This window comes from Bombina bombina, chromosome 8, assembly GCF_027579735.1.
Source record: "Bombina bombina isolate aBomBom1 chromosome 8, aBomBom1.pri, whole genome shotgun sequence".
NCBI classification, from domain to species: Eukaryota; Metazoa; Chordata; class Amphibia; order Anura; family Bombinatoridae; genus Bombina; species Bombina bombina.
Window position 1 is genome coordinate 24,421,752 of NC_069506.1, and position 8,621 is coordinate 24,430,372.

An 8,621-nucleotide genomic window follows, 5' to 3' on the forward strand; every position below is an offset into this window, starting at 1 on the left:
TCTACTGGACTAACACGGCTAATCCAGTCTTCACTATATATACACATACATACATATTTCATAGCTGTAAAGTACTTCCCCAACAGAACACTAGGTGGCAGGAAATGTATGTTTTGTTTTTCAACTTTTATGATGTGTTCCCGCTGTAGCCCTAAAACAAAAATGTAATGAACTGGGAAAGCTTGTATCTGCTGATCAATAATGCAGGAGAGGGAGGGTGAAGTGGGAGACTAAGGAAGAACAGAAGAAGACAAAGTCAAGAATGAGAAGAGAGAGATGCAAAGAATAGACAGAGTGGAGAAAGAAGGGAGAGAGAGTGAGCACAGAAGACTGAAAAGAGAGATTGAAAGAGAGAGGAGAGAGAGAGAGAGAGAGAGAGAGAGAGAGAGGGGAGAGGGGAGAGAGAGAGAGAGAGAGAGAGAGAGAGAGAGAGAGGGAGAGAGGAGAGAGAAAACAGAAAGGAGAGGGAGAAAGGAATAAGAGACTGGAGGGAGAGGGAGAGAGAGAAAGGAAAACATTATGAAGAGAGATTGAAGAGAGGGAAGGTGAGAGGAGAGAGTGGAGTAAAAGGGAAGTGAGAGTTAAGAGAAAAGATACAAGGGAGAAAGATAGAAAGTAGAGAATAGAGGAATAGAGTAGAGGAGAGATAGAGGACAGGGAGAGTTGAGAGAGGGGAGATAAGAAAAAGAAAGAAAGTGAAGAGAGAGAAAAGAAAAGAATAGCGAGACTATGGAGAAATAAAGAGGTGAGAGATAGAGAGAAAGAAAGGGGAAAGGGGAAAGATAGAAAGAAGATGATAGTATAGAGAGAAGATGGTGAAGAAAGGAGAGTGAAGATAGAGAAAATACAAGAGAGGTGAAAAAGAGAGAAAAGAAGATTCAGAGGAGTAGAGAAAGAAATACGTGGAGATAGGGAAATAGATGGCAGAGAGAGAGAGAGGAGAGTGTTCATAACAAGAGTAAAGAAAGAAATGGCCTGATCATCTAAAGCTCTGTGCTCTACTGAGATTAGCTAAACAGTCTCGTCTGTACTACACAGTAAAGAATTTATATATTGTTTTAGCTAGTGAGCTGTTTATCTGCTTGAATTGGGTTCAGGATGTGAAGGAGAGACACATATGTTTATAATGCTCAAAAAAATGCCCCCAAAGATTTTACGTGATTTCTCCCCATACCCGCAGGTTTTTTAATCATCAGACCAAGAATGAGACTTAAGTTCTATAATTTGTAGGAACCCAGCATATAGATTCATATTGAGCAGTCACAAAAGCTAACACTTTAATTAGAGAAGTCCACCTGGTTTGTTCTCGGCTTATATATAAGATGTCTCATCATCATTAGCCCAGTTGAGTTGTGGATGCAAACTAAACGGCAGAAGTCCGAGCTCACGATACGTGGACCTCTCAGCCCCTACAGACAAGCTCTCCACATGTGAAGGACTCTTCTGGACTTTGCAGAAGGCTGGAGAACTGCTATAGGATAGGCTAATCTCAGGATTTCGACAGACAATCTCTCTGAAGCACTCACGGAATTTAGTGGAGATCAGGTTGTAGATTATTGGATTCACAGCAGCACTCACATAGAAAAGGATCCCAGAAAGAACATGGACATATTGAAATATTTTGTGCATTACATCTGTCCACTGGATTATGAAGCTCCACATTAAGCGGTCAACGTGGAATGGTGCCCAGCAAATGGTGAAGACCGTTACAACTGCACCTGTAGAAGACAACAGAATTATTATAGTTTCAGTGTGTCTATAATTCATTTTCCTTTACATATAAAAATGTGTAATGAACCCCATGCCTGGTCATTTTAGTTAAAGAGATATGAACCCCAACATTTTTCTTCCATGATTCAGATAGAGCATGTGATTCTAAACATTTTTCCAATTTACTTCTTTCATCTAATTTGCTTTGTTCTCTTGGTGTTGTCTGTTGAAAGAGCCTACTGGCAGTTAGCTGATCACATCAGGTAGGACAATGACAAGAGGTATACATGTACAGGCACCAATACGCAGCTAGCTCCCAGTAGTGCATTGCTGCTCCCCAGCCTACCTAGGTATGCGTTTCAACAAAAGATACCAAGAGGATGAAGCAAATTAGATAAGAGGTAAATTGGAAAGTTGTTAAAAATTGCTTGCTCTCTCTGAATCATAAAAGGGTTTAATGTCCCTTTAAGAACTTTAGCATATAATCAAAAATGTGTCTGCATGAAGAGAGATGGTAAAAAATCTTTGTTTTAGACTTTATATTGTAGTGTATGTGACTTCCCTTCACACCCAGAACCTGCAAGCAAGATAAAAAGCTCTCAAGCTGAAATTCACTTTTCTAAAATGATTTTAGGGACCTTGCAGTACTGACCAGACTTCCTAGAGAATCTCTCCAACAACAGAGAGCTTTAGAGAATCGGGCTACATATCATGTCTTGTCTATACTAATAGTGTATATATATATATATATATAGAGGTATATGATAGTATTGTTTGTAAAGCATATTCCTTTGTGTTAGACCTCTGTGTACAAATGACAGGAGCTCAGTAAAGGAACATAACCATATCCCCCTGGGCAGAGAGATGCAGACAGTGTGGGGTTAAGATGGAGTAATAGAAAATCAGCCTTTAGAGTAGAGACAGAAGGAAAGAAATAAGGAGACACTTAAAGGGACAGTAAAGTAAAAAAAAAAAACTTTCATGATTTAAATAGGGCATGTAATTTTAAACAACTTTTCAATTTACTTTTATTACCAATTTTGCTTTGTTCTCTTGGTATTCTTAGTTAAAAGCTAAATCTAGGAGGTTCATATGCTAATTTCATAGACCTTAAATACTGCCTCTAATCTGAAAGCATTTTGACAGTTTTTCACCACTAGAGGGCGTTAGTTCATGTGTATAGATAACATTAAGCTCAGGCACGTGAAGCTCCTAGGAGTCAGCACTGATTGGCTAAAATGCAAGTCTGTCAAAAGAACTGAAATAAGCGGGCTGTCTGCAGAGGCTTAGATACAAGGTAATCACAGAGGAAAAAGTATATTATTATAACTGTGTTGTTTATGCAAAATTGGGGAATGGGTAATAAAGCGATTATCTTTTTAAACAACAAAAATGCTGGTGTTTACTGTCCCTTTAACAGACAGAGAACTAATGAGCTCAAAAGGAAGATATGACTCAGGCAAAAAAAGAAAAACTGAATTAAGGGGGGGGGGGGGAAGACAGCAGAAAGAGAAAAAATGTGAATGAAAAATAATAGAAGCAAGAAAATGTGTGTGTGTGGGAGGAATGAAGACCAACAAAAGGAAACAGAGGAGATATGTAATCATTTGTGTTGCATTAGTTCTACTCTTCAGTGGCTACATGTAGCCACCAATCAGCAAGCGCTACCTAGGGTGCTGAACCAAACTTGGGCCGGCTCCTAAGCTTACATTCCTGCTTTTCTTCAAATAAAGATACAAAGAGAACTAAGAAAAATTGATAATAGAAGTAAATTAGAAAGTTGAGTAAAATTGCTTGCTCTATCTGAATTATAAAATAAAAAAATGTGGGTTTCATATCTCTTTAACTGTACACACAAAACTACTGCGTGAATTAAGTTAAATTGTGTCCTGCAGTTTGAAGGGGCAGTGTAATGTAGAATTGGTTTGCCCTTAATGTGTTTTCAATGAGTGGTTATATCAGTTATGGAGTATATTTGCTATACCAGTTATGGCAGGGGTGGAACTACCACTGGTGCAGCAGGTGCCGTTGCACGAGGGCCCAGGGGCTGGGTGGGGCCAATAGCAGCCAGTCTATACATAGGCATGTACAGAATGTGTACAATCTCAAAAGTAGGGAAGCCTTTTATTAGTGCAGGTTGCAAATCTATCTATTTATCTATCCTTCCTAAAAATCATTATAAAAAGCAGCATGCATATTACTACTTTCAACTGAAAAACAAACAAAAAATCCTTGCACAAGGGCCCTCTGTTATGGAGTATACAATGTATGGAAAATAGCCCCTTTAGCTTTATTTTTTAATATGAAAAGGCTGTTGTTCCATTTTGAAACCGAAACCCATTAAAATGGGCTGAGCATACAGTGAGCATAGATCTAATTACTTTATCTCTCTATATAAACACAAATGCTTCTTTATCTTATTGCTATCTGAGATTGAAAATTAACATTTTAGCGCCTATGTATCCAACCCTTCTGAGATTGTGATCTCTTTTGCTGGACCTTGTTTACATAGTTTTTCTATAACAATTACTGTAGTGTTTACATTTTCAGTATAGGTGGCGGATTCAACAGGCAAAGCAGCTATGTCAAATAACACAATAAAGGAAAACAAGCTATATGTAAACAATGATATACAGTACATTCCAGCAGGTAAAATGGATCATTAGACATTAAAAGGAAGGACGTTTTACCATACACTGTCCCTTTATTAAAAGTGCCTGTCATCCCCAAGCCCACCCACCATGAAAACCTAAAGATCCATCTCACAGCGCACTTATGTTCTGCACTGCACTTACTAGTGTTCTTGGCCAAATGGAAAATTCCTTCCCCACTACCTCATCAGGAGTCAAGCAATGAAGTTCAAAGGCTGAGCGCTTCCGTAGCACAAAGTTATGTCTCCAATATTTACTGCATTTATATTTAAATGACTGATTAAGGAATGAAGGGATGGGATTAAATTAAATTAAAGGGACAGTGATATAAAATATTTATGTGTAGTAATATATTTTATTATTTATTTTACCCCATTTTCCTGTAACATAAGTCTGAAAATTAAGACTTTTTATTTCTGACAACTGGTAGTGCGTGTGTCTTCCCGAAGCCTAAACCTGTGCTATTTCTCAATTGGCTTCAGCAGAGAAGATAAGAATAGAAGCAGCAAAACAAGGATAGCTTTGCTAACAAAATGACTGTGGGTGCTCCAGAAACAAGTCCGTATTATCTGCTCCAAATAAAGCAATTGGTGGCTGGAGTTTGGCTGTTGAATAACAGCTGCAACAAGCAAAGTGTTCGTTCATTATATATATATTATAAACTCCTTTAGTTTGACAGTTTATTGCAAGAGTACAGAAAAATGCTGTGTTTTTAATTAATCCACTGCATTATATAACATGGCCCGGAGGAGAGACTGCATATAAATCTTAGTGAAATTTACACAAGAACTAAAATTAATTCTGTAAGAGTGTGTGTGAGACTGTATGTGTGCATGTATGTGCGCCTATATATGTCTGTGTGTGTGTGACTGTATGTGTGCCTATATGTCTGTATGCGTGTGCAAGTGTATGCATGTGTGTGTGTGACTGTATGTGTGCATGTATGTGTGCCTATATGTCTGTGTGCGTGTGCAAGTTTCTGCATGTGTGTGTGTGTGTGTGACTGTATGTGTGCATATATGTCTGTGTGCGTGTGCAAGTTTCTGCATGCATGTGTGTGTGTGTGACTGTATGTGTGCCTATATGTCTGTGTGCGTGTGCAAGTTTCTGCATGCATGTGTGTGTGTGTGACTGTATGTGTGCATATATGTGTGCCTATATGTCTGTGTGCATGTGCAAGTGTGTGTGAGACTGTATGTGTGCATGTATGTGCGCCTATATGTCTGTGTGCATGTGCAAGTGTGTGTGAGACTGTATGTGTGCATGTATGTGCGCCTATATGTCTGTGTGTGTGTGCAAATGTCTGCATGCATGTGTGTGTGAGACTGTATGTGTGCCTATATGTCTGTGTGTGTGTGTGTGCAAGTGTCTGCATGCATGGGTGTGTGTGTGTCTAACTGTATGTGTGCATGTATGTGTGCCTATATGTCTCTGTGCGTGTGCAAGTGTCTGCATGCATGTGTGTGTGAGACTGTATGTGTGCCTATATGTCTGTATGCGTGTGCAAGTGTATGCATGTGTGTGTGTGACTGTATGTGTGCATGTATGTGTGCCTATATGTCTGTGTGCGTGTGCAAGTTTCTGCATGCATGTGTGTGTGTGTGACTGTATGTGTGCATATATGTGTGCCTATATGTCTGTGTGCATGTGCAAGTGTGTGTGAGACTGTATGTGTGCATGTATGTGCGCCTATATGTCTGTGTGCGTGTACAAGTGTATGCATGTGTGTGTGTGACTGTCTGTGTGCATGTATGTGTGCCTATATGTCTGTGTGTGTGTCAAGTTTCTGCATGCATGTGTGTGTGTGTGTGTGACTGTATGGGTGCATATTTGTGTGCCTATATGTCTGTGTGCATGTGCAAGTGTGTATGAGACTGTATGTGTGCATGTATGTGTGCCTATATGTCTGTGTGCGTGTGCAAATGTCTGCATGCATGTGTGTGTGAGACTGTATGTGTGCCTATATGTCTGTGTGTGTGTGTGTGTGTGTGCGCAAGTGTCTGCATGCATTGGTGTGTGTGTGTCTAACTGTATGTGTGCATGTATGTGTGCCTATATGTCTCTGTGAGTGTGCAAGTGTCTGCATGCATGTGTGTGTGAGACTGTATGTGTGCCTATATGTCTGTGTGTGTGTGTGTGTGTGTGCAAGTGTCTGCATGCATAGGTGTGTGTGTGTGTCTAGCTGTATGTGTGCATGTATGTGTGCCTATATGTCTCTGTGCGTGTGCAAGTGTCTGCATGCATGTGTATGTGACTGTATGTGTGCATGTATGTGTGCCACGCCTATATGTCTGTGTGTATGTGTGTGTGCAAGTGTCTGCATGCATGTGTGTGTGTGACTGTATGTGTGCTTGTATGTGCGCCTTTATGTTTGTGTGCGTGTGTGCATGTATTTGCTCCTATATATCTGCATGCATGTGTTTGTGTGAGACTGTATGTGTGCATGTATATGCGCCTATATGTCTGTGTGTGTGTGCAAGTGTATGCATGTGTGTGTGTGTGTGAGACTGCATGTGCATGTTAGAGTGTATATGTCTGTGTGTGCATGCAAGTGCGTGTGAGCATGTTGATGTATGTGTGCATGCATTTGTGTGTGTATGTGCATGTGTGTGTGAGAGCCTTTGTGGTTGTGTGCACATGCATCTGTGTGTATGTGTGTGTGCATTCAAATGTGTATGTGAGTGTGTAATTATGTGTGCGTATGTACATGTGTGTGTGTGTGTCTGTGCATGCATATGTGTGTATGTGCATGTGTGTGTGTGTTCATTCAAATGTGTACCTTATGCTTATCCCAGGCATTAATTAGTACTTAGGATAGCCTTATGCTTATCCAGGCATTAATTAACACACAGGATAGTGTTATGCTTATCCTAGACATTAATTAGTATGTAAAATAGCTTTATGCTAATCCCAGGCATTAATTAATATGCAGGATAGCCTAATGCTTATCCCATGCATTAATTAGTATGTAGGATAGCCTTATGCTTATCCCAGGCATGAATTAGTACGTAGGATAGCCTTCTGCTTATCCCAGGCATTTAATTAGTATGTAGGATAGCCTAATGCTTATCCCAGGTATTAATTATTACATAGGATAGCCTTATGCTTATCCCAGACATTAATAAGTACATATGATATCTATATGCTTATCCCAGGCATTAATTAGTATGTAGGATATCCTTATGCATATCCCAGGCATTAATTAGTATGTAGAATAGCCTTATGCTTATCCCAGGTATTTGATTAGTATGTAGGATAGCCTAATGCTTATCCCAGGTATAAATTATTACATAGGATAGCCTTATGCTTATCCTAGACATTAATAAGTACATATGATAGCCGTATGCTTATCCCAGGCATTAATTAGTATGTAGGATAGCCTTATGCATATCCCAGGCATTAATTAGTATGTAGAATAGCCTTATGCTTATCAAAGGTATTTGATTAGTATGTAGGATAGCCTAATGCTTATCCCAGGTATAAATTATTACATAGGATAGCCTTATGCTTATCCCAGACATTAATAAGTACATATGATAGCCGTATGCTTATCCCAGGCATTAATTAGTATGTAGGATAGCCTTATGCATATCCCAGGCATTAATTAGTATGTAGAATAGCCTTATGCTTATCCCAGGTATTTGATTAGTATGTAGGATAGCCTAATGCTTATCCCAGGTATAAATTATTACATAGGATAGCCTTATGCTTACCCAGACATTAATTAGTACATATGGCAGCCTTATGCTTATCCCTGGCATTAATTAGTATGTATGGTAGCCTTATGTTTTTCCCAGGCATTAATTAGTATGTAGGATAGCCTTATGCTTATTCCAGGCATTAATTAGTACATAGGATAGCCTTATGCTTATCCCTGTAATTAATTAGTATGTAGGAGAGCCTTATGCTTATCCCAGGCATATAATTACTATGTAGGATAGCCTAATGCTTATCCCAGGTATTAATTAGTATGTAGGATAGCCTTATGCTTCCCCAGGCATTAATTAGTACATAGGATAACCTAATGCTTATCCCAGGCATTAATTAGTACATAGGATAACCTTATGCTTATCCCAGGCAGTGATTTGTACATAGGGTAGCCTTATGCTTATCCCAGGCATTAATTAGTATGTAGGATAGCGTTATGTTTATCCCAGGCATTAATTTCTATGTAGGATATCCTTATGCTTATCCCAAGCATTAATTAGTATGTAGGATAGCCTTATGCTTATCCCTGGCATTAATTAGTATGTAGGATAG